A 13,755-nucleotide genomic window follows, 5' to 3' on the forward strand; every position below is an offset into this window, starting at 1 on the left:
GCTAAAGCCCAACAATCATATACCAAACAAGCCAACAAGAAAAGACAAGCTATGAATTTCAAAGTTGATGATTATGTTTGGCTTAGAATAGAAAAACGTAGACTGCAAAGTGTAGATAGACACCCAGTTGTCAAATTAGCTCCTAGATTCTATGGACCATTTAGAATCATTCATAAGATTAATGACAATGCATTCAAGTTAGAATTGCCATCTCATTGGAAAATTCATAATACATTTCATATTAGTTTATTGAGACCATTTAGAGGCCAATTACCTATCCACCCTGTTTATGAAAACCCACCTTTACTAGAAGAAGAGACTGAAATACTTGAACCAGAAGCCATCATAGACACTGACTACATGACCACTAGAACTCGCCGAAGGTATTCTAGATATCTAGTAAAATTTAAGAACCATCCTGTAGAGGAAGCACAATGGATGCACGCTAGAGACTTAAATGCTTTCCCCACTCTGTTAGCTCCACATTGAGCTAATAGCAATTGAGGTCAATTGTTATCCCACCCCGGGGGTATGATGCCAGGAGGCATATTCCACGGTGGATTCCGTGCCACGGTGGATTCCGTAAACTTAGATGACCGGGCCTCATACACAAAGAGGATTCTTTGTGCGAGAAGTTGATGGGGACGTCTGTCCTTTTCGGGCGTTTCATTAATTTAGTGTGTACATGGGTGATTCCATAGCGGGTGATTCCACAAAATGCATATTAAATTAATAAACGTTTATGAGTTTAGAGTGCGCACTCGTAATAAATTAAGGTTAGGATTTATTTCTAACCAGTTGATTTATTTATGTAGCTGAAGACTGCTAGGTACTCACTTTTGTCGGTTTAATTGTATTATTTTACTAACGATTGTGAATGCTTCAGTTGATGTGTAGAGATAGCAACAGTGGCGGAGGAAAGCATTGGAGTCTAGCGGGTATTCGGCATTTGGACTATATTTTGATAGGCGCCACGCCTATATTTTGTTATGTCTATTGAGACATCGATTATTTATTATTATTTTGTATGCGCTTATGCGCCCGGATATGTTATTTTTATTTGGACATTGAGATTGGACATGCCAGACACTATGGGCACTGTCCATTAGCTTTATTTTCCTATTTTTGTAGAAAGCAAACTCAAAAGCTAAAAGCTTGTCATATTTTTGTAATTGGGCTATTATTGAGCACGAAGATTGGAAATATACATAAATACATGCTTTGTGAAGCGCTCACACAAGGCATGGGGGAGATTGAACCCAATTTGTCTCTTGCATCTTTTCGTGCATGCTTTTACATGGGTTTTTGTGCAAAAAGGTAGAGTACTTTGTTCTTGGGGACCTTCTGGGATTCACCACGTGAGCTATCTGCGACCGATCTGCGCACCATCCTTAGGGAGTATCTTTACACTAAACATCAAGCACTCAACACAATGCCTTGACCTAGAGACTTGATGAGAGCAAAATTTCTCTTGAAGCAAATAAGGGTGTGTGTAATTAACTTGCTTTACCCGCATACGTACCGTTTGTTGATAAAGATCCTTCTTCTCTTGAGCTTCTTTTGGAGACCATAATGGTACTCTTGAGCAGTGAATCCCTTGAATAGGATTTGACGAAGATTCCTCCTTAGTGATTCCTTGACAAACACTCGTTGAAGAAGAGGACAACTCCTTAGATGTTTCTTTCTTCATAGAAGTTGTAGAGCGTAGCTTGAAAACTCCTCAGTGGGGGCACCAAAAATGAGGGCTGAAATGATGAACGGGTTGTTTCTTACCCATCCAACCTCCAATCCTCACTAAGAGAACTAAAGAGGGGCACTACCTATCCAAAGGGAGGATGGGCTAGGACATCTCTTTTCTCAAAGAGAATCAAAAGAACCAAGACACAAATTTACAAGAGAGAATATATGTACTAGACATCCTATTAGAATATAAGAGAGAGAGATAAGAGGAGAGGGAGACAAGAGGAGAAGAGGTAGAGGAAGCTTGCCATTATGTATTCATGGAATGAGAATATGAGAAGAGAGGGAGACAAGAGGAGAAGAGGTAGAGGAAGCTTGGCATTATGCTACATAATAAAAGAACTTACTCATAGCTTACCTCAAAGAGATGGACTAGCTTGAGGGTATGTTAGAGTGCTCTCATGTGCTTGCTTTGGACATCCACCTCTTGTAATCTAGCTCCCTTTCTCTATTTTATCTACCACCACCTTATGCTGAGCCTATTCCTTGAGGATTTTCATGCCTTGATTTTGTTAGGGGAGGGATAGGGTGAGAGCTATTCTTGTTCTTTATTGATGCTTTTTATGATTATTGTTTGTGTATATCAATTCGTGGGATTCGACAGGCTAAATCACCCTATCCCGTGGTCACCAATGAAAGCTAAGTTTTAGAGCTCTATTTTAAAGCGGAAAAGAGTCTGAGAGGTTATAAAAGATGAATTTTTCATGCAAAATGAAACGGTTGTGGATCGATGAGCTTGAGTTTTCCAAGATGGAGCTCGATGCCATGAACCCAACACAAGTCTTAGTTTGTCGATTGGAGTCTGTTTGACCCTCCATTTAGTCCCCACAAGGTTCGGCATTATGAAGCAGCTATGTGATCCAGGAGCCAGAAAGTGCATGATGGTGGATAAGTTTATAGATTTTGACGACACGAAGTCAACTGTTTAGACGGATCTCAAATCCGAGCTTGTTTGCCCCGCAAAAACAAAAAAAACCACTTTGCTAAAGTGTGAACATGCAAAAACTTGAACTAGTTTTTATGTTTAAAAGCTTAAGCTTGGTTTAAGCTTAAGAATTGAAAGTACACGATTTCATGAAACGCAGGGGGGTCGAGAGGTGCCATTTTTTAGCAACCCCAATTTTCCATTTTTTAATGATTTTTCTTATGTTGAAGATCACAGGCAAGCTCCGAGCAAGCAAGATCCTCAATTTCCTCACCATCCATGCCACAGAAATGAGTAGAATTGATGCATTCTATGAAGAGATCTGATTTTAGTCTTTCTCTCTCCTCTTGTTATATATTCTCGTGGGTTAGTGTATGAGGAGAGAAGGGGGTGGGCTGAGATGAAAGATTTCAATCATTCGATGATGTGGGAGTGCAACGAAGCATAAATCAAGGTTGGAAGGATTGTCAGTAGAGCGACGGCCAATAAGAGCATCAGCGGGCCTCCAATTTCAAAATACATATGTCATAAGGTGTGATTTCGTGAGTAAGTCATCGATTTCATCGTTTTATGATAAAATTTGGTGAAAAATGGTTGGAAATGATTGTATTTGATTTCCAATGTTCTTATTTATCAGCTATGTTGAAGAAATCACAAAAAATCAGTCGTATAATAATTTTATCCTAAACATACAAAACCCAAGACTATATGGTTTAAGGAAAATTATGTGTTTTTTGGGTTTTGTCGTGTGTATGTTGTTCTTATGGGTTGAAATATAATAAGAAAATCACTCTCAGTAAGATCAATCAATCAAAACTAGTAAATCAGTAATTATTAGTAAATTTTTATAAATAAATAGTAGAAAATAAAAATAAAAAAAGATAGGTTTTTCACATCTAATAAATAAGAAAAAATAAAATCTATGTTTGTGAATGTGTGCTAGATCTGAAGTATGATGTTAGAGTGGGTTTTCATTGTTTTCGTAAAAGAAAAATACATGAAAAATATGCCTTAAACCTACCAACAAATGCATAGCTCTAAATGGTAGGGAGAAGGGGGTTGTTGATTGTTTAAAGTATGTTGAATTCTGATGTTTTATGATGCAGATCATGTAGAGTTTGTTGTTTTCTAAAATTAAAAGGGTCTAATAGCACAAGAAGGCTCAATACTAGCCGTAAGCAATGTAACAATCGTGTATTAGAAGAAAAGCATGAAAAGAACTATCTTTGCACTTTCACAATACTGATTGTTAATGAATAAACTTGTTTGAGCACGATAGTCATACACAATTGCATTGCACACACCATATGGTATCATATCATGGAGATACATAGCACCTGTTTGTATGAGGGATGATCTACGTGGAGAGTGCAGGTATCCCAAGTCGTAGGGTTAGAAGAGCCGTAGTGGAGCCGCATTGATGAGCCGAGGGGGTGCTCCCCTTGTGCGAGCTTACGTGGCAGTGTATAACACCAATATGTTTAGGGACTCCTTGTAAGGAGTGTGGGGAAGAATATCCATTGGACTACAAATCATACAAATGCAAAGTCCTAAGATGCCCTGGCCACAAAGCCATGTGGGGTGGTTTGAGGTGAGTAGTAGAGGCCTAGCTAGTGCCATCATAGAGCCAATGTCGAGCCCGTTTTAGATCCCAACACTCCTCATGCTATGGAGGGACATGGTATCCACCCCAATGCCAGGTGGCCAAAGAGTATGCACCCTCAATGGATGGTGGAAGGTGGAAACCTCAAACAAGAATGTTTAGAATTGGAAAAAGATGCTTGGCAAGTTACAACTTAGCCTTTTATATCTAACCCTAGACTTAAGGCTGAATATTAGCTAAGGTATTATTTTGCTTTATTACAGTGAATTGACACTTGTAAGTTTGAATTGACTGTGTAATGCATACTCGTTGTGAACATCATTATGATGTGGATTGTTGGATTGTATATAGGAAGATAAAGAGAATGAATATTTCTCAATAAAGACCAAATACACACATGCACACACACACACACACACACACACATGTGTGTGTGTGTGTGTGTGTGTGTGTGTGTGTGTGTGTGTGTGTGTGTGTGTACATACATGTATGTATATACATATATATATGTATATACATATATGTATGTATATACATACATACACACACACACACATACATGCATACATGTGTGTGTGTAGGATACCAAAAAATGGCAAGTAGGTGGAGAGGAGAGAATATAGGGGAGGTTTAAAGGCCAAGAGTAGGTGAAGAATAAAGAAGAGGGGATAGCTCAAAACGCTAGAGATGGTGAAGAAGATAAGATTAGCATACTAATAAGAAATTAATCATTTTTCATAACTAGGTTTTAATTTAGGAGGATTTTGAAGTTTATGAGCTTATTTGGTCTACCTAGTTATCATTTCTATTTGGAAGCTCACTAGTTGATGGCTTATGTAGGTACATACTTTTGGTCCCTTTTTTCTTCTTTTTTCAATCCTAAGATTGGAATAATAGGGGGCTACTACTATTCTAGATTCATGAGTTAAGTTATACTTCCTTCTTCTTCTCAATTGCAAGCTTAGTAGCAAGTAAAAGGCTAGTGCTATCGTGGATCCTTTGCCTAGTTGGCCTTTTAGCTTATAGAAGACCACATGTGTTGAATTTTTGTGTTTCTCGATGCTAGAACTTAGTTTCTCATTAGATCTACTACTACTCGCTTTGGTTGGGTTAGAGGAGTTGATTTGGGCTTTACATCATTTGGTGCTTGTGTTGAAGAACCTGTAAGAGGCTGCTTTTACCCTAGCTTGGACAGCTAGAATGTTTGATTGCCATGATATTCCTCTTGCAATATTCTTATAATCTACCTCAGTATGGTCTTCCACCTCTTATAGCACCTTTCTCTTCTATAAATAACTTCCTTTGCCAATGCGACTTCGCCTTGGGAGGCTATATCTATAAGTTTGGTGTTGCATTAGTTACATTACTCTTTAGTACCCACTTTGAGACTTTGACTTCATTGAAGGTTGGACCTAATCAATTGGTTTGAGTTCTTGGTTTTGCACTTTCCACATATTTTCACCAAGTCTTTGTCTCCCATAGGAGATGAGCTTATGGTTTTGGGAGGTTGTACAATAACTTTTCTTTTATTTTTCACTAAACTCCCCTAGTTGAAAGTAGAGATAGCCTTTCAAAGTGGGCAAGCTCAATACATTTGCTTCTCGAGATAGTGTGCATTTGTAATTCACTTGAAATCTACAAGGATTATTTCCTTTCCAAAATATTCACACTTAAGTAAAACATAGAATAAAGTGAAAAAATTTTACTCACAAATCTTAATATGATTTTGCATACATCTATCAAGGAGTATGATTGACTCCCATATGGGTTAAGTTTTGGCATTTTTTGGTATGACTTTTGGCTATCTCACATGGATCTAAGTATCATAAGTCTCTTTACCCAATGGTTCCTTCAAATACTATGCAAAAATGTAACTATGAGGATGGATTGGTCCAGTTAGCCTAGGTATTCTAGATAGGCTAATGGTTGCTCTATATGCCATAGGTCTCTAATTGAGAGATGAAAATAATGCAAATAGAGCTCCCTATTCGAAAGAAAGTACTTTATTAATTGAGTAAGGGTTAGAATAGGTTTATATCACTGGTGCTTGGGAGATGGGCGTGTTATGGCCATATTTTCTATAGATTTATTTCATTCTCTATTCCTAGGCTCTAGCCTTATGATGACATATAACTACTACCACAAAGGATGCATGAAATATTAGGTACGGGTCTCTCTAGGTTTAAGACTTAGCTAGCCTCATCATCTCTTGCTTGAGCTCAACTAGATCATGTGAGAGGCTTGAGTCCCTTCCTCTATCCCCAAGGAGACTAGTTTTTGTCTCTTGCTTCTTTCTTTCATCAACTTTTTGTACTTGATACTATTAATTGTGATTATAATGATAATATTCTTTGTCGATTGCTCAACTATAGATACTTTCTTATAGAGATTGTGGACTCTAGTCACTATCAAGAAGTGAATTGAAGAGAGAGAGAAAGAGGAGAGAGAATACTACAAAAGAGAGAGAATAAGAAGTGCAAAAGAGAGAGAAAGAAAGTGATGAGGAGAGAGAAAGACAAAAAGAAGTGAGAAGCTATTGAAATTGTGAGTAAAGAAATGAGGAAAGAGACTATAATGTATTAATGTTTCAAAAGATGAGAAAAATTGCATGTCCCTTCCTTTTATACCTATGTCGATGTGACATGGTATTACTAATATTTTCACACTAAACAACTATTCTTTCCAATGCCCTCAAAAACAAACTTATAAGGGTTGGAAAATGATGGATGGAATAGAGTACTACTCTATTTTTAGCTATATAAATAGGAAAATGAATGAAAGACTAAAAACATATGGATTGAAATGAAGGAATGAGAGTAAGCCTCAGCTATGTACATGATCAAGAGTGCTTCAAAAGTACTTGGAGCCTTAAAGTATTCAAATGATAGACTCAAAATGAAGTAGACATCATGTTATAAGAACAAACCTAGTTGAACCAAATCTGCCATAACTTTTGGTAGAAGTATCCAAACGAAGCGTGCCATATGTCAAAACGTAGCTCTTGAAGAGTACTTTGACCTTATGTAGGTGGCATGATTCTGAATATTAGGAAAAATAAAAATTGTTCTAAAATAGGCTATTTTTTAATCCCTGTCTTTGCATCATAACTTGCTCCATAGTCAGTATGCTTCAACCACTAATGTATCCCATTGGTAAGGAAACTCATCTAGTATAGAATTAGGCCTCCAAGAAGCTTCCTCAGGTGGAAAATCTCTCCATTTGATCAAATATTCAATGATGGAGCAAGAGTGAAGCTTCTTCTCACATTGATCTATGACATCCTCAGGGATATACTGAATAAGACATTTTTCATCAATAGGTAGCAACTCATCAACTGTATCAACAGGATCACCATAGAAAGGCTTGAGCTAACTAACATGGAATACATTATGAATCTTAGTGGATGAGGGGAGCTCCAATCTATATGCCAAGTCTCCAATGAGCTTCAGGATCTTATAGGGTCCATAAAATCTATGGAACGCTTATTAATGGATCCATCCTTCATAGTAGAATACCGAGACTTGGGCACCTTCAACAAAACTAATTCTCCTTCTTGGAACTCTAAAGGTTACCTCTTCTCATCTGCATACATCTTCATCTGGTCTTGGGCTTTCCTAAGATTCATCTTACACTACTAAAGAAGGGTCTGCATTCTTTCCAATTCTTCTTTCCCATGAGGATTGATTCTTTCATTGAAGATGATTGTGGGTAGTAATGGCACCTTATAACCATACATAGCCTTAAAGGGTGAAACTCCAATGTTAGCACAAGTGGAATTATTGTAGGCAAACTCAATCAAGTATAACCAAAAATCCCATTAATTATGCACATCATAATAGAAATGACAAAGATAATTCTCCAACCACTTGTTTACTCTTTCTATCTGTCCATCAGTTTATGGATGATAGGCTGTAGAGGGAGCCAATTTAGTACCCATGGATGTGAGTACCACCTGCCAAAAGTTACTCATGAACTTTGAATCTCTATCATGAATAATCACCTGCAGTAATCCATGTAAATAAAAATATTGGCCCCATAAACTGATTGGCCACTTGAGAAGCAGTAAACTAAGTCTTGGTTGGAATGAAATGAACTGCCTTGATGATTCTATCCACCACCACATATATACCATTCCATCCCTTTTTGTTAGTAGGCAAGCTAGTAATTAAATCCATGGTAATGTGTGCATCCATTTTCCCGTAGGACTAGGTAATTGGTGACTGCAACAAACCACTTGGCTTATGGGTGTTGTCCTTATTCTACTAACAAGGCATGCACTTCATGACAAAATCTTTGAAATCTTTCCATATTCCTTTCCAATAAAATCTTTTACTGATCCTATCATAGGTTTGGAAAAATCCTAGGTGTCTAGCTAAAGACAAAGAATGCAATTCCTCCATAATTTTTCATATAAAAGAAGTAGAAGGAATGACAATCTTGCCATTTAACTAGATTAGGCCAATTTTAAGTTGATAATGTGAGTTATCTTCCATGAGACCTTGCTCTAATTTCTAAAAAATATGGCTAAGCTCTTCATCCAAAAAGTAGGCTTCATGTAATTCATCAATCTAGTCACTATGTAGCTCAGTCATAGTTGACTTTACACACCCACATATGAGAAAGAGAATCATCCACTACATTGTCTTTTCCCCTCGTATAAGTGATATCAAAATCATAATTTTGTAGTGTAGCTATCCACCTACGCTACTTAGGAGTAAGATTGGACTAAGTGAGGAAATAATTAAGGATCTTGTGATCACTTTGAACTCTAAACCGGCTGCCATACAAATAGTGGTACCATTTCTTTGTTGCATGTAGGATAGCCAATATCTCTTGATCATAGACATTCATATCCATTTCCTTATCTGTATGCTTGCAACTTTCAAAAGCAATCACTCTATGCTCCTGTAACAAAACAGCCCCTATGCTTCGGCATTAGCATCACATTGTATGGTAAATTTCTTCAAAAAATTCGAGCATACTAGAATAGGAGCAAAAGTAAGGAGTTTCTTTAACTAGTTGAAGCTACTATCTGCAAGAGCATCCCAAAAGAAAGCTTCCTTCTTCAACCTGTTAGTTAAAGAAGCTACAATAGCCGCATAATGCTTGATGAATCAGTGATAAAATGAAGATAGACCAAGAAACCCTCTAAGTGAAGTAGTGGTAGTAGGTGTTGGCCAATCTTTTACATACTGCACCTTCTTGGGGTCATCCTAGATCCCTTTTTTTATGACAATATATCACAAGTATTCCACTTCAATCTACATGAAAGAGCATGTCTTCTCATTAGCAAAGAGTATGTGATGCATTAATACATCAAAAAATGGTCTTAAAGGGTCTTACTGTAAATCAAAATGTCATCAAAGAAGACCAGGATAAACTGAAAGAGGAAAGGCTACAAAATCTTGTTCATCAAACTCTAAAAAGTAGCTGGGGCATTTGCAAGCCCAAATGGCATCACTAGGAAATGGTAGAGCCCTCAATTAATCCTAAAAGCAGTCTTGATTTTATCACCCTCTCGTATGCAGACATTAAGAAAAAATGAACTCACAAATGGGCGCTTAAAAATAATAAATTTTAAGATGTGGGCCTTTTAGATTATCCAATAGGAAGGCTACATGTTGACATCCATGGAGGGTGAATCTTCTTCTCTAAATCTTGGGTTTTTATTTTAAAAATGGATAGTGGCGGATTTTAAAAAAGGGAGAATGAATAGTACAAAAAAGTTGAGTTTCTCTCACCTCATATTTTTCCCCCTTTTTTCGGAGAATTTTCAATTTTGGTTTTTTTCTTCTCACGAAATCAGTTTGACCAAAAAGTTGAGCAACATACCACTTTCCCTCTCTTCTCTATACTAGTGAATTTTCATCTCCATTGAAGCTCCCTGGAGAGAGTAATTAGGGTTTTGAGCGTTCTACTTACCTCTACACTTTCTTCTCTGTGAAGCTCCAGATTTTGGGCAAAATATAAGTGCCCATCTCTCTTTGCATTTTCTCTTTTTTGCTATTTTTTCAATAGGGTTTAATGTCATTTCTTATTGATATTTTTGTTTTATTGTAGAGGTTTCACAGTTTCAACAGTTACCAAGTTCAGATAATGTATTCTCTAGTAGGCAACAAGTTGATTAGTGGAGAGTCCATGGCTCTGGGAAAGGCTCTTCTTTAAGAGCTAAAGTTTTCAATGAAGTTCACAAGGAGAACATAGAATAGCAAGCACTGGGCCTGGATTGGGTTAGTGATCTCATCAAGTGAGTTCGGAAGGTCTCTACCCAATTCTACAGTGTTGCATTTGTCATGTTCGGACTACCACTGAAATGGGCAGTATGTCTTCTATTCCCCTCACAGCGTGCTTCCTCAGCAGAGCCATGCAACTGCGGACTCATATATTGGGACAACTGGCCAAATATAAGCAAGTGCTGACTTTCAATCGGCTCACAGCAGAATTCACACATTGAAATAAAAAAGGAAGAAGTTCCAACCACGGGGCATCCTCTGCAACATTTGTTGTTACTTCTGCTACAGTGTCACATAGACTTTTGAGGACACTCTGGCTTTCTTCTCGCTGAACACAGTAAAGAAGCTGTTCTTTGATAGTCACCTGTGATTGCAAATTAAGTTGTGACCATGATCCAAGCTGCTTGTGGACCAAAAAAGGGTAAATGGTTCATGCATATTTTCCAAGAGTAGACATAACGTGTTTAGCATAGCTAGGCACAGTCTGTGTTGTAGCAACAAGTGGAAAATTAGCACTTGAGGTTGCCTTTCCATAGCTGGAGGCCTCTTGCAGGTGTATGTGGGTGGGGTAAAGAACCGTCACAAAAGAACATCAGGATGTAGACTGTTCACAGCTGCAGTAAATGCATGTGCTTGGGGTTGTATGGTCACTATTGAAGCAGAAGAAGTAAATGCATTGATCTGTTGTTGACTTGCTGTGGTTGCAGCTCATTTGTGATTGTGGTTGCAGCTGTGAATGTTTGTGATGATGGTGCAGCAACAGGAGCTGCAATAGACGATGCATTAACATTGTGCCAAGCTGAGCAACAGTAACAATTGGATTGAAAGCAGTCCCATAGCTGATAAACATTTTCAAGAAGCATTGTTTGGAAAACAATCCATAGTTGACAATAGCAATACATTTTCAGGATCTTAGCAATGACCAAGGACCATTTGAGGATGATCAGATGCTTGGAGAGCTCAGCCAACTCTACAACACCTTGCACGAGCATGAGACATGGTTCTCTAGCAGACCCAAGCAATTGAAGGTGGAAGCCAAGCAAATGCTCATTAAATTGATACCCATGGTCAATGCAGAGGCTCAAGGAGATCTCATGGAATCTTTGAGAACCTTGTGTAACAATGGTATTAATCTTTGGCAATCTCTTCGAGGGAGAAATGAAGTTTGGCTGCTCACATCATTATTAGGACGGCTATCTAAGCAACAACAACAGCAAGATGAATCCATTGCAACACTACTCTCCATTCTTAATGCAGAGGTTAATGCCAGCAAATGGGCATGGATAATTGTGAGTGCAAGTGGCCTCCCTCCATTGGTCAATATACTTGAAACAAGTTCTACTAAGGCCAAGGAAGATGCTGCTATTATACTTGTTAATCTTTGTACTCATAGTAAAGAGGTTTGAGATTGTGTGGAGTTTGTTGAAACTCATCTGCTAAAGAACGCTAGATTAAAAAGGAAAATGCTAGCATTCAATGTGATTTGGTGCAGTCATAAGGGGCAACTTCAGCCTATTAGAATATCAAGCTCGTACTTGTGTGTTGACCGACATGAGCTGGACACAGCTAGTCTGGCTAGATCAGTTAGGTGTATTAAATAAGTCGGTGTTACTTGTAGTGTGAATGGTCTTTATGACCTGAGGTTGTATATGCACTATGTGTGTGCTAAATGAATAAGAAGAAGAATAGAGAGTGTAAGCAAGTTGCTTCACTCTGTGTTTCTCTCCTTTCTGCTTCCATGAAATCTAACATGGTATCAGAGCCATGAATCGACAAAGACCGGGTGCCTAGGAGTGTGGCATTGGACTTGCAGGAGCTGAAGTCAGAGAAAAGGTCATTCTTCTTCAAACAGGCTGAAGCCATTGAACAATGGAAGGGATGCAGTGTATGGTTGTTTGCTCAATGATCAAAGGCATTATCAAAGGCTTGTTTGTAGCCTTGAGAGGGATGTATTGAGCACCTTGAAGTGCTTCATTGTCATGGTTAACAAAATCGTGAGCTGTGCTGTCCCCCCTGCCAGTCTACGCTGTTGCGCCAGATCTATATTCATGTCCTTCAGCTTCAAAACGAGGCATTAAGCATCTTGTACATGCTCTATGAAGTGTATGCTGACCCTGGGGTGTGACCTTGAAGGTCTGACATGTCAATGGAAGCTTGGGTGATGAGGCATGGACTGTTATGCAGGTATACAGGTCTGAAACTGAATGTACACTGCTGAATATAGTGATTTAAATCACTGTTTTGATCCTGAAGAGCACTTGAAGCTCCCTAATATGCTGGGAAGATTGCATTGCAGACAACACAAGTCAAGAAGTCATATGTACTTGATGTGAAGTACTTGAGCTGAATTTTCTCATTAAAATATTCAGATTTGAGAACTGTTTCACTGCTGAAAATTGTCATATACTGTCAGTGACAAGCATTGGATACTACTGATGCAATACAGGTCATTTTTAGAGCTCTATCACCTATGAGAGCTGACATATACATGCTGGATGTATGGAGGCTTGAAACATGCAATGAGCATCATTGAAAACTGAAGTCTGGAGCTGAAGTAAATGCAGACATATTGTCTTGGTCAAGTACAAATGGTTCATGAAGTTTTATGCTTCGGTCAGTGAAAACAGGTTGCCTATGTATACCCAGATGCTCATGTATTGACCTTGTCATTACGAAGTAAATGTATGACATGATTGGAAGACAATTTGGGGCTGATTGGAACTTGATATGCTGAACTTTGGTTGTTTGCAACCTGCAACTGAATTTGTTGACACTTGTATGTGCTGGTTATGCACTGTTCTGTGACTCTATGCTCTTGTCATGACTGCCAGGTGTATTAGCAGCTATCTGGGAGTTTTTGGGACATGTGTGACATGATTACCACTCAGTTTTGGACTTGAAAGTGCTGCTGATTATTTACAGTTTACAGTTGTCAGACTGCATATATGTACCCTGGCAGTGGGGTTGCAGGAGTTCAAACCGAAGTGAATACATAGTATTTGCATTGACTACTTTACTCACAGGTTAAGCCACTTGGTTGAGCTATTTTGGACTGTTAGTGGGCTGAAATACCCTGGTTTTTTACTGCAATTAATTGTAGAAAACTGTCATAAACAGTTCCAGGCTGAAGTTGAACTGTTAAGAAGATCTTGGCTTGCAGGGAGTCAGGCAAGGTCTGCAACATGGCAAATGCTGATAGAACTGATAATGTAACCCAGATTGTGGGAGAAAAGCTTGATAGCAACAATTATGCG

The sequence above is a fragment of the Lygodium microphyllum genome, chromosome 23 (genome assembly GCF_053477565.2).
Source record: "Lygodium microphyllum isolate KBCC chromosome 23, Lygodium_microphyllum_v1.1.10, whole genome shotgun sequence".
Taxonomy (NCBI): Eukaryota; Viridiplantae; Streptophyta; class Polypodiopsida; order Schizaeales; family Lygodiaceae; genus Lygodium; species Lygodium microphyllum.